At 45.8% G+C, this 25442-nt stretch overlaps 1 long non-coding RNA gene across 1 annotated transcript; it reads right to left on the bottom strand.

The window, feature by feature from the left end:
- Positions 1-1588: 1588 nt before the first annotated feature.
- LOC123117230 (uncharacterized) lies at positions 1589-2862 on the bottom strand. Its single transcript, XR_006457311.1, has 3 exons — positions 2632-2862; positions 2351-2547; positions 1589-1881 (listed from the first exon to the last, which is right to left on the bottom strand). It is a non-coding gene; the product is annotated as an uncharacterized lncRNA (long non-coding RNA).
- Positions 2863-25442: the final 22580 nt, after the last annotated feature.

Below are 25442 nucleotides of genomic sequence, written 5' to 3'. Positions count from 1 at the left end.
CCTCCGTTGTGACCATTTATGAGGGTTTCGGGCAAGGAAGTGGGAAAAAGTGAGCAAAAGTTAAGAGCATGGGGATAAATGAGTAGAGCTAAGGAACCAGGGTCACGAATATAAAAATCCCTTGTTGTAAAGGTAGAAGATCACATTTAGCGACTAGATTGTGTTAAATCTGATGGCTTGCGAGGCGGCGGATCATTTAAAAAGATCCGCCGGCCGACGCGTAGCAGCCCTTTTTTTAAAGGCAGACCCTCACGAGCAACCAGAAAAACAACTTGGCGAACGACACTAGCCTACGAGGCACATCGATAGGGCAAAAAACATTTTTGCACGAATCGTATATCATTTAATTGTGTGGTGTATAATTTAGATGTGAGATAACTATTTCACATCTAGATGTGAAATAGGAAATCTGATTTATCGGTCGTTGGTTGTCCGAGTTTGAGCTGGAGTTGGACCATTTGTGCTCATTCGGTTTCGGGCGGTGGGGTGAAAGTGAAACACGTGGCCTATTTGAGCAACCCTGGCAGCTAAACTATCATTGGCGCTTTATTGCACATAACTGTAACGACAAAATCTTGAAGGATTTGAGTCTCTGTGCTTACCGTACTAGTACCTAGATCGAACTCGCTAGCACACACAGTGGAGATGAATACCAGAATAGCAAGTGCATTATTTATTTCAATGTATGATCCAGGATGTATAAAATAAAACGATCTGCATAGCACTTGGCTAGCTTTATTCAATCAAACGACAGAAAATAAGCAGAAAATAACGATGAGTCCCATCATAGCCCACTGGTGATGCTGAGTGCAGACTCGCGACCCTAACGATACCTTACTCTTCATCTGAATACCCTGCAACATGAGACGTTGCAGCCATATAGGTCAATACTTTGAATGTATCGGCAAGTTACACAGGAATAATAATATAGCAGACCTACATGTATATGCATAGTATAACAAAAGGAAGGCTTGAGGGTTTATTTTGCAGAAAGCTGATTTTGTCCTCATAACTACCTAATAGTCAAATGTTTAGTTAGTTCTTTTATTGCTACAATTATATACACAAGGTTGAATTGGCAAAATCAAATCCAACCTACCCTTTATTAAGTTTCCCACAAATATTATTAAGTGTCACATCTGTCAAGATCATCCAACAATTGTAATGGCATAGTGGCTCAAATTTGTCCATAACTGGGGACACGGCTAATCATGATTAGTTTTTAATACTCTGTAGAGTTTAGTATGTTTTACCCACTGGACCCAATCCGAAGATTGAGACGAAGTCTTTCAGAAGAGGTTTCATTAACCACATGACGACCACATCCCACCTACATATGCTACATGTGTCGACACAGTCTGGGCAAGGGTTCCAACAACTGATCAACTAAGACAGAGCCCATATAGCCAGTGGCCGCACATGGAAGCTACTAGTCACTAAGTCTGTCTGATCTTTTTGAACCTGGGTGGCATTCCACTTAGGGTGCACTCTCATGAGCGCATGGCCTTAGAAAAGTTGCAAGACCCCATGATGCCTTTCCTCAACACCAAGCAATACCACTTCCACCCAGAGGTGAATTAAATCCTTAATTACTACTCAATTTAGTTATATATAATCCTCACATAAACTCAATGTATACACGAACCACCCCCCGTCTACAAAGCATAGCAACTACAACAACCACGGTTTGCAAGGACGGGAAGATAACTCAACAGCATAGCCAAAATAATATAGTATTCCTATACATGCATAAATTCAAAGTGTGATATATACTACACGCATAGAAAACAATAGGTAAAGGATGATCAACATGTAACTTGCCTTGGTTCTGGTTCAGAAAGTCACACTCCTGACAATAGCTCGCGTCGCACTCCGGACAATCTACACGTTTCACACAATCAACAAATCAATCACCGAAACTCAAATAAAACCAACAGCAAGAAAATCATTTTAAAATTCAAGAACAGCAGCATAACAACATGTACAAACATCTAAATTGCACTACGATCACAACGCAAAAAGAAACGCTCAAAACCGACAAATGGTTTGAGAGTTATGGCCTCTAGAAGGTTTGATTCAAATTCGAACGAATTCAAATTTGAAAAGCGCAAACATGTGAAATTTTGGTTCTATCAAATTCTTCTGGTCATTGTGAGTGCATAGGAGAAAGAATCATCTAAATTGGATATATAGAATAAAAGATATAGCTAGTTGAAGTTTTAGCTGAAAGAAAACAAAAAAAAAACAACAGAAACCCCTGGTCCTGTAGCGACTCCTGTGTGGGTCCTGTAGCAAGGTGCCACGTGGAAGTTCGTGATTGGCCAAAAACCTCCGCTGCGCGCGTGCTCACCGTGTACAGAGGAAAACGGCGGCGGCGGTGGCGCTCCTCCGGCGACTCTCCGGCGAGGGTGAAGTGATGGGTGGGTGCGGCGGAGGCGGTGGTGGTGAGTACGGAGACGGGGGCGTCCTCTACTGACGACGGCGAGGATGTGAACGGCGGCTGCTCTGGTGCGTCGGCTCGGCGGTGGGTGGTCGCTCCGGTGTGCTCTGGTCCACAGAAGCGTGTCAAAATGCGGGCAACCGAGCGGGGAAAATGAAGGGAGCGGGTGGAGCGGCTCCAATTTCCCTTACGGTGGCGAAATCGCCCGGCGAACAGCGGCGATCTCCGATGCTCCTCGCGAGATGTGCTTTGCCCTAGTCGAGGCGTGTAGCAGCGGGGAAGATCGAGGCGGGGATGCGGGGTTGCCCTGGGTCTTCTGCTTGCACACGGCGGCTCGGGAGCGCTCGAGGTGGACCAGGAGCACGAGCTCGGGTCGGGCTCGGCCTCGGGTGCGGGAGCGGCGCGGCGCTCCTGTGGCTCGGGGAGAGGATGAACAGGGTGCGATGCGGGGCCCGCTGGTCAGTGGGTCAGGGCGACTACAGGTTTCGGGCGCGGTGCATACCGCTTCTCGGGAAAGGTGGGCCGCGGTTAGCTGGCCCGTAGTTGGCTGGCTGGCCGCCTGGGCCGTCTTGCTGTTACTATTTTTTTTTAATAAAAACTATTGCTACAAAAAAAAAACTAAAATAAAAACATACACCACAATAAAATCTAGGAAAAACACCTAGACACGCAGTAAAAATAACCCTACTAATATAAGCTACAGGAACACTAGTTCCTCATCTAATGCATTTTTTGCAAAATAGTTTTTATGCAATAGGCCACACAAACAGCAATAAAACAGTCAAATAAAATAATTTGGAGATTAAGAAATATACCAGAAAATATTAGATGAACTGGAGATAATATTCTAGACATTATGAACATTTTTAAATAGGAGAGAAGTCATGTTATCTCCACTCCAATAATTGTCTTTTGTTGCATAATGAAAAGAATATTTCAGAAACACAAATAATGCATGGAAAAAATACGAGATGCATATGAATGATCTATTAACATCCAAATTAGAAAACATCCAAATTAGAAAATTGGGATGTTACAAACCTACCCCCCTTAAGATGAATCTCGCCCTCGAGATTCGAGCTGGCTAGCAAATGAGATCTTCCTCTCGTTCCCAGGTAGCTTCCTCCTCTATATGATGATGCCATTGAACCTTTCATAACATGATTGTCTTGGTGTGAGTAACTCTCTCTGCTGTCTCCAGAATTTTAACAGGCTTCTCCTCATATGTCAAATCACTCTCCAACTGAATTGCCTCAAGTGGCACTGTGTCCCTCAATGGTGAACATGCATCATCTCTGCATGGCACTTGTTCAACTGAGATACATGAAACACATTATGAACTCCTGACAAGGATTTTGGCAACTCCAGCTAATAAGCTACCTCTCCTCTACGCTCCAAGATCTTGTAAGGCCCCACAAAACATGGTGCTAACTTACCCTTGATTCCAAACCTTTTAATTCCATGAAGTGGTGAAACTTTAAGATATGCACGATTTCCTACCTCATATGTCACCTTCTTACGTTTTGCATCTGCATAACTCTTCAGTCTGGACTGTGCTATATTCAGCCTGTCACGAATCAACTTGACCTTCTCCTCAACATCTCTAATCAAATCTGGTCCAAAGCACTGACGCTCTCCAACCTCATCCCACATCAACGGTGTCGTGCACTTTCTACCATACAATACCTCAAATGGTGCCATCTTCAGGCTAGCCTGATAACTTATTATAGGGGAGCTGTGCATAAGGTAAATTATCATCCCAACTAGACTCATAGTCCAAAGCACAAGCTCTCAACATATCCTCCAAAATCGGATTTACCCTCTCTGTCTGCCCATCTGTGTGTGGATGGAAAGTTGTACTGAACTCCAGCCTGGTGCCCAAGGATTCATGCAACTAGCGCGAAAATTTGGATGTGAACTGAGTACCTCTATCAGACACTACCTTCATTGGAACTCCATGCAGATAAACAATTTTAGAGATATAAATCTTTGCTAGCTGAGCACTGGTATAAGTAGTCTTTACCGGGATGAAGTGAGCAACTTTAGTCAAACGATCAACAACTACCCAAATAGAATCATAACCTGACCGAGTCCTGGGTAGACCTGTAATAAAATCCATACCAATCTCATCCCACTTCCAATCAGGTATAGGCAATGGTTGTAACAAACCTGCTGGTAGATGATGCTCTTCTTTAACTCTCTGGCACACATCACATGTTGCAATATATCCAGCAATTTTCCTCTTTGGGCTAGGCCACCAAAATCTTTCCCTCAAATCCAAATACATCTTAGTATTACCTGGGTGAATAGAATAAGGTGAATCATGCGCCTCGTGTAGAATCAACTTCCTGATATCTGCATCTTGAGGTACACAAATACGCTTCTCAAACCATATGGCCCCATGTTCATCCTCATGGAAACCTTCTACCTTACCTTTAACCATATTCTCTTTTATCTCAGCAATCTCCTTATCACCCTTTTGAGCTTCTCTGATCATGTCAAGCAAAGTAGGCTTTACCTCCAGTGTTGCTAAATATCCCTTAGGAACCATCTCCAACCTGAGATTCCTGAACTGCTCACATAACTTGGGTGGCATATTATCAATATTAACTGCATTAGCATGGCTCATATTACTCAATGCATCAGCAACAATATTTGCCTTACTAGGATGATACTAACATTCAAATCATAATCCTTAATAAGCTCCAACCATCTCCTCTGCTTGAGGTTCAAATCATTCTGATTAAAAATATACTTCAAGCTCTTATGATCAGTAAATATATCACAATGATTACCAATAAGATATAGCCTCCAAGTTTTCAATGCATGCACAACTGAGCCTAACTCCAAATCATGTGTAGGATAATTATGCTCATGATTCTTAAGCTGACATGAAGCATATGAAACAAATTTACCTTCCTGCATCAAAACACTCCCAAGTCCTTGACGAGAAGCATCTCAATATACCTGGAAGTCCTTATGTATATCCAGCAGAGTTAAGACTAGTGTTGTAACCAAACGCTGCTTCAATTCCTGAAAGTTGGCTTCACATTCATCAGTCCAAACAAATTTCTTCTCCTTCTTCAACAATTCAGTCATAGGCTTTGCAATGTTGGAAAAGTTCTCAATAAACCTCCTATAATAACCTGCAAGGCCCAAAAAGCTGTGAATCTCTCCAACTGACGTGGGTGTCTCCCACTCTGTAACTGCATCAACCTTAGATGGATCAACTGCAACTCCATTACTTGATACAACATGTCCAAGGAACGGTACCTCATCCAGCCAAAACTCACATTTGCTGAATTTGGCATACAGTTGATGTTCCCTCAATTTCTCCAATACCAAACGCAGATGCACCTCATGCTCTTGCTTATTCTTGGAGAACACCAATATATCATCAATGAAAACAACCACAAATTTATCCAAGAACTCCATAAACACCTTGTTCATCATATTTATGAAATATGCAGGGGCGTTAGTCAATCCAAATGACATAACAGTATATTCATACAACCCATAGCTCATAGTAAAAGCGGTCTTGGGAATATCCTGCTCACGAATCTTTAATTGATGATAACCAGAACGAAGATCAATCTTAGAAAACACAGTAGCTCCCTCCAATTGGTAAAATAGATCATTTATCATAGGCAAGGGATACTTATTCTTAATGGTTACCTCATTCAGAGAACGATAATCAACACACATCCTCAAGGTCCCATCCTTCTTCTCCAGAAATAAAACTGGAGCTCCCCAAGGTGATGAACTTGGGCAAATAAATACTTGTGCCTGCAATTCTCTTATCTGCTTCTTCAATTCCTCCCACTCTTGAGGAGGCATTCTATATGGTCTCTTTGCAATAGGTCTAGTGCCCGGTATTAAATCAATAAGAAACTCAATATCTCTATCTGGTGACATACCTAGCAACTCCTCTGGAAACACATCCGGATAATCCCTCATAACTGGCACCTCTTCTAGGCTACCCCCCCTAAGAGAGTTCACTTGCACCTGATTATGCTTATACTTACATACATATTTGATGCTCTTCCCTCCTGGTGCACTGGGAGTAATAGATCGACTTGCATAATCAATACGACCTTTATATAACTGCAACCAATCCATACCCAAAATAATATCCAAACCTTGTGACTTCAATATAATCAAATCCATAGGAAACTCATGCTTCTGAATAGACAAAGTCAACTGATGGCAACCAACACCTTCTATCATCTCAGCTCCTGGGGAACTCACTCTAATAGGCATACTAAGGGTTTTGGTTTGCAATCCATGTTTATCAACAAATACCCTCGAAATAAATGAATGTGATGCACGAGTATAAAAAAGAACAAGTGCAAGTACTGAATTAATCAAGAACTTACCAATCACTGCAACAGGTTCATTGTATACCTCCTCAACATTAACATGGTTGACATGACCCCTTTGGAAGGGCTTTGGCTTGCTAGATCCTGGGTTCTCGCTCCCGGGCAATCTATGGCATAGTGCCCCATAGCCTTACACCTAAAGCACTGCACCTGACTCAAATCCCTTGGCCCACGTGTAACTTGGTGGTTCTGGTTATTGTTCCCTCCATTGCCATTGCCATTACCATTACCTCTACCATTGCCATTGTTACTCTTGTGCCCATTTTGATGATGGTGGCCATTATGGTTGTGGCCATTCCCTCCATGATGATTATGTCCATTACCTCCATGATGATTATGCCCATTACTTCCATTACCATGATATGAAGTGTGTGGCTTCTGTTGTGGTCCTGAATTATACCTGTTATTGTTGTTGTACTTCCTCTTGCGATTCTCTATGGCCTGTTGCTTCCCCTCTAGCACAATAGCCTTATCAATCAAATCCTGGCAATTCCTAAAAATGGCCACTGTCAACTGAAGGCTCAACTCATCATTTAGGCCTTCCAAGAATTTCTCCTGCCTAGCTGCATTAGTGTTAACATCATTAGGAGTATAACGTGCAAGATTATTAAATTCCTCCACATAAGCATTAACTGTGCAACCTCCCTAGCACAAACTGCGAAACTCCTTCTATTTCAGACTCATAGCGCCAGCAGACACATGTGCAGCACGGAAAGCATCCTGAAACTGAGGCCAAGTGATAGTAGCAATGGCATAAGTGACCAAGTAGCTGTCCCACCAAGCTGCAGCAGGACCCTCCAACAAGTGTGAGGCAAACCTCACTCTCTCTGCATCAGTGCATTCAACCGTCTCCAGGTTCCTATTGACTGCACGGAGCCAATCATCGGCCACAATAGGTTCAGGAGAACTGGAGAACCTCTGAGGATTCAACCTCAAGAACCTGGTAAGCATATCCACAGGTGGTGGTGGTGGCGGATTGTTGTTGTTGTTGTTGTTGTTGTTGTTGTTGTTGTTGTTGTTGTTGTTGTTGTTGTTGTTGTTGTTGTTGTTGTTGTTGTTGTTGTTGTTGTTGTTTCCCATGTTCTGAGTAAGAAACTGGATCAAATGATCCTGTCCTTGGAGAACCCGCGACATGTATAGCGGTACATCATTGCCATTGTTTTCTCCTCCTGCAGCAGTGCGTCTAGTGTCACGCCTGGCGGCATATGGTGGGCAAGCATAGATGATCTATAGATATAATAGGGCCAAAAGCTATGTATATATAAATATATTCTACCCATATGCATAATATGATCAAGGCAACAAAACACAATAACGAATAACACCAACAAACAAACAACAAACAACAAACAATATGATAATATATATTTATATATACATAGCAGAAAATAACGATGAGTCCCATCATAGCCCACTGGTGATGCTGAGTGCAGACTCGCGACCCTAACGATACCTTACTCTTCGTCTGAATACCCTGCAACATGAGACATTGCAGCCATATAGGTTAATGCTTTGAATGTATTGGCAAGTTAGACATGAGTAACAATATAGCAGACCTACATGTATATGCATAGTACAACAAAAGGAAGGCTTGACGGTTTATTTTGCAGAAAGCTGAGTCCTCATAACTACCTAATAGTCAAATTTTTATTTAGTTCTTTTATTGCTACAATTATATACACAAGGTTGAGTTGGCAAAATCAACTCCAATCTACCCTTTATTAAGTTGCGCACAAATATTATTAAGTGTCACATTTGTCAAGATCATCCAACAACTGTAATGGCATAGTGGCTCAAATTTGTCTATAACCAGGGACACAGCTAATCATGATTAGTTTCTAAAACTCTGCAGAGTTTAGTATGCTTTACCCACTGGACTCAAATCCTTCGAGGTTTGGTCGTTACAATAACAATGGATGGGAAGAGAATCCAAAAAACAAACATAACATTTGTGCACGGATGCGTCCAACACTTGCTTCAAATCTCCGCGTGCAAATACAAACAAAATTTAAACTACACGACAAATATCATGCAAATAGGGGCAAATTCATGCAAATGGATGTAGGTTCAATATAATTTACATAAATCAGACGATATTTTGTCCATTCAACTAAAACTTAAGAAAACTAAACCAACTTGTCGTAGACGGTGACCACGTATGCATGGTCGGGCTGGCCGATGGAACCTCCGTCGCCGTCTTCCGCCATCGTTCTAGGAGTCATCTTCAGAATCCTTCCAGTGGTAGAAAGGTGCAGGGGCGCGACATCCCTGCCCCGCCAACGCCTGGTGCTCGCGGAGGAGCCGCTCGACTTCAGGGTCGCTTCGGCCAATGCCGACCCTGTCTGGGGAGCCCTTGCCCATGCCGGAAACAACGGTGGTGTCGCTCAGCGACCATTTCTTCCCGATCTTGGGGAGCTCCTCGTCAAGGTGCGCATTCATCACACAAACGTCTATGTGGTGGTCAATTGTCGGTCCTGGGCCCAGGCCTGTGCGAGGTTGGGGTCCACGAGGATCCAGGCCTCTGCGAGGTCAGGGTCCACGAGGACCCAGGCCGGCATGGCGTCGAACTTCATAAATGGCGCTCGACGCGCCGAGCTTCACCTCTCTAAATCCTTTTATGTCTTCAACATGGTAAATTTTCCCCATGGGTTTAACAAGTTCCTCAATATTCCATTGTTCTTTAGCAGTCATAAACTTTTTTTAAAGTGTTTTCCCTTCTTCCAAGGTTAAAGACATAAAGCATCCACCTCGCTTAATTCAAGGATAGATTTAGATTCATGATTTCTTCCATGATAAAATATGTGAATCATAACATATTCGGCAAAACTATGGTTAGGACAGAAGTTTAGAATATCACCCCTCAAGCTTCATATAAGCTTTCTCGGAATTCTTGAGAAAAAAAAAAGATAAATCCTTTTAGAGTTTTGCTATCTTGGAGCAAAGGAAAATTTTAGCCATGAATTTGTGTGCACACATCTTCCATTTCTGTGCACACATCTTCCAACTGGTAATGCTGCAATACTGGAATCTGTTATACCATCCTCCAGCCTTATACTTCAAATAAAACTTGAAGAGTTTCAATATGATAAATTATCGCGGCACATCTTTGATTTTAGAAGTTCCACATAAACTATCAAAGATCATGAGACGTGCTTGAGGGTGCTCTTTTCCATTCCTTACAAAGGCATGCTTTCTAACTTCATGGATTACCTCACAGTCAATCGAATACTCAGTAGCAAAAATTATATGATAGACTATAGGAGATCTTGGTCCCATATATGGTGCACCACTACTAGAGAAAACCCTAGTAGTAGCGCTTGAAATACATATAGTAGTACCGCTGGGTTTAGCGCTACTGCTAAGGCGCTACACCTAACTGGTAGCAGTAGTGCTGGTTTCCCAGGGCTACTGCTATACCTAGTTAGCAGTAGCGCTTGGTGAGGGCAAACACTGCTGATAAGAGTAAGTAGCAGTAGCATTTCTTCTGAAAAGCGCTACTGCTAAATTTTCCTGTATTTTTGAAAATGCAGCTTATTATCACCGTCTTTGTATAGGTTTTATATACAGTAGTTTCATCATATGATTTTATGACCATGATTAATTATTATTTATAATAGTGGGTGAAATGAACATGGATCAGATTTAAATGGAGGCAACATGTGGTGCACATCGAAAGTACTACTAGTCCAAACTAGATCAAATTTGTATTAGTAGTACTTTAGACATGCACCATATTTTGTCTCCACTTGAATCTAATCCATGTTCATTTCACCCACTGATATATAAAATAACTCATGATGCTCATATACCAACTTAGCATCATGCATCATCATAATATTAAATAACTCATCATTGGTATCATAATAACAAGTCCTACTCATCATCATCATCATACAACTTCTACTCGTTATCATGATAACAAGTTATACTCATCATCATCATAGTCATCTAACTAACCCTACTTAATTGTTCTTAGCATATGATCAGGAGTATTAGCTAGGATCTAACTTGTGACGCCCGGATGTTTAAGCTATAGTAATCCCTTGCTAATGATGCTGCATCATCACTGTTACTGGTACTAATCCTTACTTTATCCAAATCACAATTTAAATTCAAATTCAAATTAAAGTCAAAAATAAATGTTTTCAAATGTCGAAACTAAAATGTTCAAACTGTGCCAAATAATTCGCAAGTATTATTACTCAAGGAACCTAAAATTTATAAAATGTTTAAGTGCTCAAACTGTGTTTAAAACAATGGCTTTTACAGTTAACTAAATGCCTTTTCTAATTCATAATATATAAAACTATTTTATTTAGGAGTAGAACTTTTTATGGTAGTAGCATGTTTAGTAACTTTAATTTAGGTACTGATTACATATTTTATAAAACCAAAATAAATAGATAGTAAAATAGAAAATTAAATGTACAGAACAATAAAAACAAAAAGAAAACCCCCCTCCCCCGGGCCAGATGGCCCAGCTGACCTCACTGGCCGAGCTGGACAGGCCTAGTTCCCCCTTCCCCCCATCTTCCTTGTTCACGTGCTCGTGGACGCCGGGGATGGCCGCCACGGTAGAGGGCGTCGCCGTGGCGCCCATCCGCCACACCTCCGTCGCGTATAATGCCAACCTCGACCCCAAACCCTAATCCCTCTCCCCTCTCTCCACACCCTCCTCGATCTGGATCCCGCCCCGAGCTCCTCGTCGTCCTGTGTTCGTCCCCGTCCCTGTTCGCTGTTCGTTGTCACCACCACACCGGCGCCGCCCCGTCGCACGTCGCCCTCGTCCCTCCTCGCCGGTCTCGTCGAGCCCCACCATCGCAACCCTTCTTCAACCTCCGGCCACAGGCGCACCTCCATCGATCCCGACGCCCCCTGCGCTCCCTCGCACCCACCGAGCCTTCCATGTGCTCCGATGTGAGCTACACACTCCTTCCCCTCCTTTTTGTGTCCCGCCGTAGTCCGCGATCGAGCGAGCCACTGGTTCGCGCCCCCTCCGCTCCGTACGCATGACCAACGCGGCCTTGTGCGCCTGTTGGCCCGCCCAGTCGCGCTCGCCGCTCGTCCTCGCTCCGGTCGCACCCGCGCTCTCTAGCGCTTGCGCTCCCGCGCGAGCCCTCGACCTAGCCAACCGCCGTGCCTGCCACTCCCGCTCGCCCACTACTATTGCTTCTCCTGCGGGCTGCGCCCAGCTCCGCCTTCGCCGGCTGCCGCCGCTGCTGCATACTGCTTCTGCTGCCGGCCGCTGCTACCTCCTCCTACCGCTATTTGCTTGCTGCGCTGCCGCTGAGCTGCTGCTGGTGCAGCCCTGCTCCCCATCGCGCCACTTGCGCCACCCGTCGTTTCGTTGCCGCGCGCCCGCCTCACCCCTTGTGCTGCTCCCCGCCTAGCCACGCGCCCGCCGGCGCCCCACCGCCTGCCGCGCCGCCCATCGCCACTCCCCTGCGTACCGCCCCGCTGCCTTGCTCCGGCCGGCGCCCGCGCGCGGCTCCCACCTTCGCCCAGCGGCTGCCCTGCGCTCGAGCAGGCTATGCCTCGGCCGCGCCCTCTAGCCTCGCATCTGGGGACCTTGAGTGCGGGCGCCAGCGCCCACACCCGCCCCGTTAACGCACCCCGCCCCGCTGGCCTGGTGCCACTTCTAGCGGGCCCCAGTGCCCTAGCCTGTTAAAAAAAGTGAGTAAAAATATGTGTTTTAAAAATATATAATAATTAATTAATTTGATTAATGTTGATTAATTAGGCTAATTACCTAGTTCTAATTAAAACTGTTAGTTAGTCAATTGTGTCAATGATAGGGGGCCCCATCCTCTGTTGACCAGACAAACGTTGACGGGTGAACTGAGTCCCCATGGCCCACCTGTCATCTCTGTGTACACTTCTGTGTACACAGAGCTGGGTCCACGTAGCAATTTGTTATTTATTTTAATTAAAATAAATTTTGAATATTGCTAAAACTTTAGAAATTCATAGAAATTAATCTGTAACTCGGTTGAAAAAGTTTTATACATGAAAGTTGCTCAAAATGACGAGATGAATCCGAATACACCCTTCGTTCGTATGTCACACGTCCCTAGCATAGCGACATGCAAACTTCCCCCTCCAGTTTGTCTGTCCGAAAATACCAGACTTCGGGAAAGCATTCCCGGATGTTGTCCTCCTTCGCCAGTAGCATGTAGGGCCACGTTAGAACACCCCTAGAACCGCTTATTGTCATGTCATTCATCTGTGTGCGTTGTATTTACTGTTTCTTCCCCCTCTTCTCTCCGGTAGACCCGAGACCGGTGCCGCCGCTGTGATCAACTACGTCACCGACGACACTTCTTCCCTTTCAACGGAGCTTCCAGGCAAGCCCCCCTTTGATCATCCCAATATCACCCATTCCATTCTCTCATGCTTGCATTATATTTTTGCTACTGTAATTGATTACTCCTATTCTGATGCATAGCCTGCTTTTGTACATGCTGTTGTACCTTACCTGCTTATCCTAAACTACTTAGTATAGGTTGGTTAGTGATCCATCAGTGACCCCCACCTTGTCCTTGTTGCCCCTGCTTCATCATCGACGACTCAATCAACGTGATCGACGACCAGAGCCCAACACCTCACATCACTTGACACCCCCTTTGTTGCCCGACTCTCCAGAGATACTATCGACTGTCGAGGGTGATACCTCGTAACACACTCCTGATGATAACTTTGTAGTGTAGCTACTCGGTCGTGGTCATCGAGGGTGATTCCTCCTTCACCATCCCTGATATGACTCTGTCGTGCAACCTCTCAAGTGTCACTAGTAGAAAAAGGGCCTATTGTCCCGGTTGGTAAGGGCCTTTAGTCCCGGTTGGTGAACCGGGACTAAAGGGTCGGTACTAATGCCTCCCCCCTTTAGTCCCGGTTCAATCCAGAACCGGGACAGAAGGGCCTCCACGTGGCCTGTCCCCTGAGCCCAGGCAGGAGGGCCTTTGGTCCCGGTTGGTGGCACCAACCGGGACCAATAGGCATCCACGCGTCAGCGTTTATGTGGCTGTGGTTTTTGTTTTTTTTGAAAGGGGGGGGGGGGTTTGGGGGGTTAATTTAGGTGTTTCATATATTGTGCTATAGCTAGCTAATTAATAAAGAGAAGTGTCCTCTCTTTTGTCCGTGCTTGGTCGACGCTACGTACCATACATACATACGTATAGAGAGGACTAGCTAGACACGCTAGCTAGCTAGTAAGCAAACAGAAGATCGTCATGAACATATATGCATACAGAGAGAAGTGATATCGACCACCTCTCCTTCTCCGAGAGATTGGTCGAACAAACAAGTTCTCGTATATCTATCCGACACTACCGGCTACATATATACAATAATTATCTTTTACAAATATATAATCTCCTAAAATACGGACGCGTGGTCCACATAGTATTCTCCGTCTTCAGCGATCACGTGGTCAAGAAAGAATGCCGCCAATTCCTCTTGAATTGCTCGCATGCGATCTGGTGCTAGGAGTTCATCCCGCATCCGAAACATCTAATTTTAAGAAGGGGGTCAATACATATATATATATATATATATATATATATATATATGAATGAATGAAACTCAACACAAATGATGGTAATAACATAAAATTGTGAATATTGTTATTTACTCACTTCATATTGTTTGTCGGAGTAGCCCCGCTCACAGGTCGTGTGGCGGATGGACTCACAAATGTAGTATCCACAGAAATCATTCCCTTGTTCCTGCCACAACCACTTTACAAGAAATAGAGGTCAATCAAACTGATAATTAGCAAGCATGCTAAATGGTATTGATAAAACTAGCGCTTGAATCACTAGGAGATGCCTGGAATATGCTACTATATAGTACTTACTTTCGGGTGCCTAAATTGCAGCTTCTTCGGTAGTCCTGGAGCTTTTTTGGTGAATTTTCTCCAAGCCCTGCCATACAAAGAAAACAATTACTTGATATCAGAAATGAACAAATTAAGTTGCTGATATGGTGGATAATGATCGATTTAACTTACTTCTCGAGCATTTCAGTCATGTCCGCATACTCCTTGGGATCTTTTCGCTTGGAGTCTAAGACAGTTACTACTCCCTTCTCAAGCTTAATCTCTAGGAGAATATAGTGGTAGCTGCGCACACATGCATAACTCATCAATATTACATTACTATAACCTGGACTAATAAGGAAACCGAATATGCCACAAGACAGTAACACTCACTTGAAGTTGTAAGGAAAGAGTATTATATCTTTGTGTTCATTTATTTCCAACGATCGTAGCAAGTTGGCCTCGGTTTCTTGGGCACGATATTGAACCTCAGTTGCATCTATGAGATACGTGTTAATGAACCCAATATCTCCCACTTGTCTTTTCTTCAATTCGGCGATCTTCAATCTGCATAATATAGTGAGGATAATTATAAATACATGCAAATGAAAGGGCTGAGTTATATAGAGAGACTTAATGACGGAAGTAGTACTACTTACAGACAGTAGGAGGTGACCGTTGCTTTATCGATGGCCAATTTATTGAAAAACTGATAGAACTCCTCAAATGGAATAGGCAACAATTCAATTCCAAGGAGGTCATGCTCCTTTTTAACTCTCATATACAAAGTATTCCTCCCCTCAGACTCTTTGCAGGTTTTCATGTACCAATCATGCAATCTTCGCATCATCGTTGATAGAGAACTTTCATCTTTGACGAGAGGCTTCCCGTAATCGTATCTTTGTATTTGCACCTCCATGATATCATAATGTACATCGTTGGGCAGGTAATTTGCAGGATTGCCATAACCGGGCACCATCCTCGGATCGACGATGTCGCTAGCAGGCACCTTGAGCGGGGGGCACGATTGCTTCGCTTGTTCGCCGAGCTGGGCAATTTGTTTCCCAGCTCGTCGTTCTTTCATCCTTTGATCACTTTTAGTACTTCCCGACCTCTCCGCTTCGGCAAATGCCTTTCCAATAATGCGCTCATAGTTGCCTTTCAGCGGAGACTTGGGTGGTTTTGTCAGGGCAGCCAGAGTGCGCTTCCCTTTCACCGGATCTACCTTCTCCTCCGGAGGTGGATGTCTCTTTGCTTTCAACCCTTGAAACCAATCATCCACTTCGGTCTGCGCGATCTTCGCGTTTTCCTCCTCGCTCCTCTCGTACGGTAACTTCTCTGGAGTCTTCAGAGAAGGACCGAATCTGTATCTCCTCCCGCCTTTGGCTGTACTGCTAGACGCCGGCAGAGTAGACGGAGCGGATGTCTTCTTTCCTTGCTTACGAGGTGGAGGAGAAGGACTGCGACGCGCCGTAGAAGCCGGAGCGGCGGCGGGTCTCTTCCGCCCTTGCTGACGAGGCGGAGAAGGAGGAGGCTGGCTGCTCGGGCGCGCCGGCGCAGGCGGAGAAGGAGGCGGAGTGCCGCCACGCACCGGAGAAGGAGCGGGCCGAGTGCCCTGATCGTCACTCGCCGGTGGAGGAGGCGGAGTGCCCTGACTCGCCGGAGGAGGAGGAGGAGGCGGAGGCGTCCAGTTCGGAAGGTCGATGAGATCCTTCCGCCATAGGCATGGAGTCTTCAGAGCAGAACCCAGCCGATACTCCCCTTCACCGGTAGGGTGGTCAAGCCGGAGGTCCTCAAATCCCTCCGTTATTTCATCGACCATCACCTTAGCATATCCTTCTGGAATCGGCCGGCAGTGAAAAGTTGAGTCGGGTTTAGTAGGATAAATAGAGCCAACAGCCGCCTTGACCTTCAAATTGCTCCATTGCGCCATAAGGTGGCAATTTTCAGCATCCGTGATAGCATCCACGGGATAGCTGGCAGGAGCCGTCAAGGCATGCTCTGGCTGAAGCAGCTCGGTGGAAGCCACGCTGCTTTTCCGCTGAGATGGCGGGGTAGCTTCGGGGGAAGCTTCGGCAGGTCGTTTGCTGCGATCTGCTTCTCGTTCCTCTAGCCCCATTACCCTTTCGTGCAGCGACTGCAGTTGGCTCTGCTCCAGTTTCTTCCTCCTCTCGTGGGTTTTGTAACCCCCTGCGTCCAGAAATCCAGCCTTCCACGAAACGGAGCCTGGCGTGCCTCGTGTCCGTCCAGGGTGCTCAGGATTGCCGAGGGCCATTGTGAGCTCGTCCTTCTCCCTGTCTGGAACGAACGTCCCTTGCTGCGCTGCTTCGATATATTGCTGAAGCTTCTTGACTGGTATGTCCAATTGTTCCTCCGTCCAAATGCACTTCCCTGTTATAGGGTCCAAGGATCCGCCGACCCCAAAGAACCAAGTCCGGCAACGTTCTAGCCAGTTCATTGTCTCTGGTTCGATCCCTTTATCAAGCAGATCATTCTCAGCCTTGGCCCACTTAGGCTGGGCTACGAGGTAGCCACCTGACCCCGTGCGATGGTGAAGCTTCTTCTTCTCAGCATTTCTCTTGTTTGTCGTCGACATTTTTTTACTCTTTTCCGATGTCTTGTGGGCCACAAATGCGGGCCAGTCATCTCTGATCTTCTCATATTTGCCAATGAATTCTGGTGTCTCATTTTTTCGACATACCTATTGAGGTCTTTCTTCCAATTCCTGAATAGGTCTGCCATCTTCCTCAGAGCAAAAGACTTGATTAATGGCTCTATAACTGGCTTCTCCGGATCATCCTCCGGCGGTAGGGTGAAATTTGACTTCAGCTCAGTCCAAAGATTCTCTTTCTGCATCTCATTGACATAAGACACCTCAGGGTCTTTGTTCTTAGGCTTATACCATTGCTGGATGCTGATCGGGATCTTGTCCCTAACCAGAACCCCACACTGAGCAACAGATGCCTTCTTTGTCCGGTAGGGTTCAATCGGTTGGCCGTCGCGCGCGATTTGTATGATCTCAAACTTTTCATCCGAGCTCAACTTTTTCTTCGGGCCTCGTCTCTTTACCGAAGTTGTGCTCGATCCGGAGGGCTAGAAAAAAGAACAAAGACGAGAGTTAATTAATATGTGTACATACCAAAACAATGAATGCATCAATTAGCTAGTCAGCACAGGCTTAACTAATATATATACCTGGCCGGACTCGGTTTGGTGATCACCGGAGCCGTCCTCACGGTCTACTTCTTCACCCTCTCCTTCTTGCACCGGCATTGGGTCATCGGAGCCATGTAAATCAATGAGGAGAGGGCCAGCTGCTTCTTCACCCTCTCCTTCCAGACCATCGTTGTCGTTGAGAAACATCGAGAGGGCATCACTTCCTTCTGCGATTATGTCCCTCAACAACGCTTCTTGTGCTTCGTCTCGGGGGGTGTCCATAGTTTCTACAAATATTTACAACATGGCAATTATTATTCAAACATGACAGATATGGATATATTAGTGGCAAACGTAGAACTAGCTAGCTAATCACAATAAGGATTCGTCTAGGGTTTGGGGTGGCCTCGACAACGCTTCAAGGGTTAGGGGGTGGCCTCGAGAACGCTTCAAGCTAGGAGGGGGTAATATCGACCCCCCCACGTGTTGAAGCTATCGGGAGGGGGTCGGCGTTGAACAGTACATCTATGTCCCACAAGGGACGTGGGCATCGACGTGGGCATCGACGCCCACAAGCTATTGGATTTCTTCAATACTTTGACACTATAGGAACCCTCGACCCTGAAACCTTCGACCCTTGACCCCTTAACGACCCCCGACCCTCGACCCCTCGACGATCCTCGACACCCTCGTTATATCGACAACGACGCAACATACATATACATGGGAAAATAATGTTATCGGGGAGGGGGTATCGGTACCCCCCCCCCTCGTGTCAAAGTTTCTTCTTTCTCCTCTATTCCTTTCTTTCTTCTTCTCCTCTTCTTTTCTTCTTATCCCTCGAGAAAGGAAAATAAGGAAAAGGAAGAAAAGAGGAAGAAGGAAGAAGGAAGAAGAAGAAGCAAAAAAAGAAGAAAAAAAGAGGAGAAGAAGAAAAGAATAGAGGAGAAGAAGAAAAAATAGAAAAAATTCTATTTTTTCTTCTTCTCCACTATTCTTTTCTTCTTCTCCTCTTCTTTTTCTTCTTTTTTCTTCTTCTTATTTATTTCTCCTCTTCTTCCTATCCCCTCTTCTTCTCCTTTCTTCCTCTTCTTTTTTCCTTTTTCCTCTCATTCTTTTTCTTCTTCTTGTATTGCTTGTTTTTTTAAATAATGTTCAAATAAAAATCTATGAACATAAAACATATATACACACAGAGAACATATATACATTTTTATAAAAATGCAAAAAACAAAAAAAATTAAAAAAAAGACATATAAACAGATATACATACATACATTTTTCTTTCATATGAACATACATACATACATATACATACATACATTTTTCTTTTCAACATATGCATATGAAAAAAAATTATATGAAGAGGATCGAGGGGACAGGGAGGAAAGGGGGTCGCCGGAGCCGGACCGAATGGGGAGGAGGGGCGGCGTCGAGGCAGGGCGGCAGTGGGGGCGGGCGCCGGCGACGACGTCGACAATGGTGGGGGCGGGCCGGGGCGCAGGGGCGCGGCCGTGCGTGCTCGGGGACGGGGTAGGGGCACGGGGCGGCGGCCGGCATGGGCTCGGGCGCGGGGCAGGGGCACGGGGAGACAGGGATGGCGGCCGGCGGCGGCGACAGCGACGAGGAGCGCGCGAGCGATTTGGGCAGCCTGGCGGCGGGGGCAACTGGCTAGGGAGGCGAGGGAGATGTGAAATTTTCACAAGTCCTGGTTATATAGCAAGGGCATTAGTCCCGGTTGGTGGCACCAACCGGGACTAATGCCCCCCTTTGGTCCCGGTTGGTGGCACCAACCGGGACTAAAGGGGGTCATTAGTCCCGGTTGGTGCCACCAACCGGGACCAAAGGCCCCCTTTAGTCCCGGTTGGTTCCACCAACCGGGACCAAAGGCCTTGTGCTGCCCCGCGCCAAATGTTTAGTCCCACCTCGCTAGTTGAGAGGGAGCCGCACCAGTTTATAAGGTGCGGTGTGGCTCCCCTCTCGAGCTCCTCTCTAAAGCAGGCTTTCGGGCCTAACTCTGCCATCTGTGCCTGTGGCCCTACTAGGCCTTCCACGGGCCTGAATCCTGGCCCATAGGGTTTCTAGTCGTATTCAGGCCGTGGGCGCCCAGTAGGTGGCATTTTTTTTGTTTTTTTGTTTTATTTGTTGCTTTATTTAGTTTATTTTGGTTTTGGTTTATTTTTCTTTTGGTTTTTTGCTTTATTTTTTAATTCTTTTTGCTTTTAGTTTTAGAAAAATTATAAACTTTCTGTTAGTGCCATTAGTTTTCAAATCTGAAAACTCTTTTTTTGTTTTCTTTGTTGCTTTATTTATTTTATTTTGTTTCTACTTACAACAAAATTCTTATTGTTGCTATTTTTTTTTCCAGTTTTTTGTTCTGTTTTCTGCATTATTTATTTTCTTTGGTTTCTTGCTTTATTTTTAATTCTTTTTGCTTTTAGTTTTAAAAAAATTATAAACTTTCTGTTAGTGCCATTAGTTTTCAAATTTGGAAACTCTTTTTTTGTTTTCTTTGTTGCTTTATTCATTTTATTTTGTTTCTACTTACAATAAAATACTTATTGTTGCTATTTTTAGTTTTTTCCAGTTTTTTGTTTTGTTTTCTGCATTAATTATTTTCTTTTAGTTTTTTGCTTTATTTTTTAATTTTTTTTGCTTTTAGTTTTTAAAAAATTATAAACTTTCTGTTAGTGCCATTAGTTTTCAAATTTGGAAACTCTTTTTTTGTTTTCTTTGTTGCTTTATTCATTTTATTTTGTTTCTACTTACAATAAAATACTTATTGTTGCTATTTTTAGTTTTTTCCAGTTTTTTTGTTTTGTTTTCTGCATTAATTATTTTCTTTTGGTTTTTTGCTTTATTTTTTAATTCTTTGAAATTTGTGTGAATAGTTAAATTGAATTCTTTGAAATTTGTGTGAATTTGAAGTTTGTGATTAACTTTACTAGTGCCATTATTTTTTCAGTTCTACTTAGAAATAAATACTTACAGTTTTTTGGTGATTTCTTTTTTCTTTTAGGTCACAAAAAATAAAAACTTCTCTGTTAGTGAACATAGATGCACTTATAGAGAAAATTAAACATAAAATCATAATCAATTTCTATTTATAAATTTAGGTCCAATTTCCTCTATAGGTGCATCTATTTTCACTTTGAGAGGAGATCAACAACACAGAGAGGGACGGGCTTATAAACAGGTGTGGGCGCCCTTCTGTTGGCGAGGTGGGACTAAAAGCTGGGTGCAACGAGAGCCAACCCTTTGGTCCCGGTTCATGCCACCAACCGGGACCAATAGTGGTGGGCCAGGAGCCAGGACCATTGGTCCCGGTTCGTCCCACCAACCGGGACCAAAAGGTCCGGACGAACCGGGACCAATGGCCCACGTGGCCCGGCCGGCCCCCTGGGCTCACGAACCGGGACAAATAGCTCCATTGGTCCCGGTTCTGGATTTAACTGGGACTAATGGGCTAAACTGGCCTGGACGAAAGCCCTGTTTTCTACTAGTGTGTGGACCTCGAGGGAGATTCCTGCTATGTTCACCTTGATGATTACATCGAGTGGAATCCATCGAGGGTGATTCCTCGGGTTTTCCCCCTTGATGTTTTGGACACACGGTTACCCGGACTTTACTTGAGACCGTTGTTGAAGTTGGGTCGGCCCTGAGGGGTACCCGTGAGTTGATGTGAAAGTCGGGCGGGCCCGAAGAGCACCCACAAGATAACTACGTGGCACGGCCGGTCATTCTAGGCCCTTACCGTAAGTTCATGAGACGGGGTGACAGGGTCACATCAATCGTGAGTCTCTGCTTGTCTTCGCGAGCTCCCAACGCACTAATGATTTAGGTATTTGTTCCGAGTTGGCCTTTGGGCTTTACGCACTAACCACCACGCGAGAATAGTTATGGGCCTCGACGTCGCAGTATCAGCCGAAGCTTTGTTAGACGTCCAGTTCAGCATTTCGGCATGGCCTGGTCGGCGCCCTAGTGGAGATGGCATGGATCACCCTACATGCAATGATCCGGAGTGCAACGGGTGATGGGCCCAGACTTCGGAGTGCTTAGGATGTAGACCGGCGGAGACCTCTCTGCTGAGCCTAGGTAGGGCTACGACGTGTTGATCTTCTGAGGCCGGGCATTGACCCAGAAAAGTTTGTCCGACCAGAGTAATCAAGCGTTTTGGAAAACGTGGTGCACCCCTGCAGGGAAGATTATCTATTAATAGTCGTGTCCACGGTAACGGACATTCACACTTGTATCTTGATCTTATATAACTAGAAATGGATACTTGAGATATGTGATGGATATGTGGCTCCGAGATTGCTTTCTCGCAGGGGTCGAGGAAGAATCTCTGGGCGTTAAGGTTACAACATGCTTGTTTAATATTAAAATGCTATTCTTTACTCTTCTACATGCTGCAAGATGCTTGGAGCTACTTGAAGATGCTAGTCTTTGATAGGCTAGGCCTTCCCCCTCTATTCTCGCATTCTGCAGTTCAGTCCACAGATACAAACCTTACATTTGATACCAATGCATACTTAGTATAGATTTGATGCTTGCGAGTACTTTGGATGAGTACTCACGGTTGCTTTGCTACCCCTTTTTCCCCTTTCTTCCTTCTTTTTGGTTGTCGCAACCAGATGGTGGATCCCAGGAGCCAGATGCCACCGCCGACGTCTACTACTACCCGATGGTGCTTGCTACTACGTGGAGACCGACGACGACCAGGAGTAGTTAGGAGGTCCCAGGCAGGAGGCCTTACCTCTTCGATCGTTGATGTTTGTGCTAGCCTTCTTAAGGCAAAACTTGTTTAACTTATGTATGTACTCAGATATTGTTGCTTCCACTGACTCTTGTGCTTTCGAGCTTCTGTATTCGAGCCCTCGAGGCCCCTGACTTGTAATATAAAGCTTGTATTATTTTGATTTGTGTCTAGAGTCATGTTGTGATATCTTCCCGTGAGTCCCTAATCTTGATCATACACATTTGCGTGTATGATTAGTGTACGATTGAATAGGGGGCGTCACATAACTACCCTCTCTTAGGTAAAATAGCATAAACCAAGATAGGCCCTGACTCTCCATTATGAGAATGGAGATCATCCTGTCTCCAATTCTTGCGTGTCACACAATGTTGCTTCCAAGTAGCTCCCTATGACTGACCATACAATTTTTCCAATATTTGATTGTCATGTCTTCATCGGTTTTAGAAATCTGGTATGAACAACAGTGATGCGTAGGATGACATGCCCCTAAGCTCATAACATAAAGACGACTGTCGGGGAAACCGATCACCTATGGGATCACAAGGATCCCTTCTACGTTTGGTGGGGGGGGGGGGTTAGTTGCACGAAGAGCAGGTCGAGCCGTTAGCACACAGAGGATTTTTGTCCAGGTTCGGGCCGCAAGGATGCGTAATATCCTAGTCCTACTTTTCCTGGTTACATGTGTGTTCTAGGTCTTTTGAACTAGCTGTGATGCATGCCTTGTCCAAAAGTCTGAATCCTCTCTCTGTGCGCCTTGGGCCTCCTTTTATACACAAAAGGGGTTGCCACAGTGACACACAGGAGGTGGCAAGCTATAGTGGTACGAGCTTATCGCTCGATCAACGTAGGACAAGCGCATTTAAAGTGTTGCCCATGTGTCCTCTCCCTTTATTGGGGACGACAACAGAGGCCATCTCGTCCTTCACCGCTCCCCCCGCCTTGCCACGCGTCTGGGCCGACGAGGCATGCAACGCCACGCTAGCCAACCAGCTGCTGTGTTGGCAAGGTGGTAGGCTTCCAGGAAGATCTGCATGCCGCCACACAGGCGCTTGCTTAGCCGGCGTGCCTATCATCACACTGGAGTGGTGTTGAAGTGGCAAAACCTTGCCGAGCGCGGGCCTGGCTGAGGCCCAGCGATTGTCCCCGGCAAGGCTTGCCGGGGGCCTTGGAGTTGTCCCCGGTAAGAGCCTTGCCGGGGGTCTTCGTCTTCCGATCCCACATGGACTCATGGGTTGCCAATCTTCGTGAGGGTCCGCATGCTACCAGGCATGTGCTCTCCAAATCTTTGTCTTAACATTGTCGATGGTGTCAGAGCTCTCAACCCCAAGGGTGGTGGCCCTGCTAGTCTCTTCCAAAGCTGCCCCGGCAAGGAGCTTGCCGGGGGTCTCGCAGGTCGCCTCGGCAAGGCTTGTTTCCGGGCATGTGCTCGCCTCTTGCTTCTTGTTGCCTTGAGTGTCTGTTTTGACATTCTTTGTTCCTGTCTTGCCTCCTGCTGTCCTCCTTTGCTTTTCCAAGCCCTGCTTTAGGTGTGGCTGCGACCGTCCATACACAAGTAAGGGGTACATAAGTACCCACACTTTTGTACACCTACAGGAGCCCCCGGTCCTGGGCCACACATAAGCGCAATGCATAGTTGGGCCAGGCCCAAAGCAGTGTGCGGGTGGGCGTGGCAGAGGCGAACTGCCACGATATTTCTGTCAGTTGCGCTTCCCCATGAGTGTGTGACGTGGGGGTCGTGCGTGGGATGGCCTCAGGATGCTCGCATCACCTCGCAGTCGATAGTAAAGAGGCGGCCCATGCTTCTCTTATTAAAAAGGAAGAAATCTGCAGGGGCGCTACTCATTTACTAAGTGGACTCGGGTCGCAACTTGCATGGCGCTGCACCTCACGATCACGGGGCGGAAAATAGTCGCCCCACCTGTCCTCATGCCCCCTTCTGCTTCTCCATGTACCCTCCATGCGTTGGCAAGGGCAGGCGGCGGGAGCGGAGGACGTGGGCATTAATGCTGAGGCAGAAAATCAGGTGCTTGTGGATTGGGCAAGTGGGCCGATTCATATTCCCTGTGCTTCAAGAGGCCGCATTGGCCGTGCGGGGCAGCCGCCCCTTGGGCTGGGTGGCCAGGACCCGGCCTTGCTCCTCTATAAATGGGGGAGAGGTACGGTTCTTCTCCACTCGCCCTCCTCTCCCCGTCTTGCTCGCCATCTCCCTCTGACTCTTCATGGCGAAAGGGCGTGCTAGCGCTTCGGTGGCCATGATATTATATTATCTGTTTTGGATGTTTACGGGCTTTATTATACACTTTTATATTATTTTTGGGACTAACCTATTAACCGAAGGCCCAACCCATATTGCTGTTTTCTTGCCTATTTCAGTGTTTCGAAGAAAAGGAATATCAAACGGAGTCCAAACGGAATGAAATCTTCGGGAGCGTTATATTTTGAACGGATGTGATCCAGGAGACTTGGAGTTGAAGTCAAGGAAGCCTCGAGGTGGCCACGAGGGTGGGGGGCGCCCCCCTATTGGGCGCACCCCCCTGTCTCGTGGGCCCCTCGAGCCTCCCCCGACTGACTTCTTTCACCTATATATCTCCATATACCCTGAAAACATCAAAACAGAAGATAGATCGGGAGTCCCGCTGCCGCAAGCCTCTATAGCCACCAAAAACCAATCGGGACCCTGTTCCGGCGCCCTGCCAGAGGGGGGATCCCTCACCGGTGGCCATCTTCATCATCCCGACGTTCTCCATGACAAGGAGGGAGTAGTTCACCCTCGGGGTTGAGGGTATGTACCAGTAGCTATGTGTTTGATCTCTCTCTCTCTCTAGTGTTCTTGATTTGGCATGATCTTGATGTATCGCGAGCTTTGCTATTATAGTTGGATCTTATGATGTT

The sequence above is a fragment of the Triticum aestivum genome, chromosome 5B (genome assembly GCF_018294505.1).
Source record: "Triticum aestivum cultivar Chinese Spring chromosome 5B, IWGSC CS RefSeq v2.1, whole genome shotgun sequence".
Classification (NCBI taxonomy): Eukaryota; Viridiplantae; Streptophyta; class Magnoliopsida; order Poales; family Poaceae; genus Triticum; species Triticum aestivum.
The sequence above is the reverse complement of the archived record's forward strand: the minus strand, read 5'-3'. Positions and strand labels throughout refer to the sequence as shown.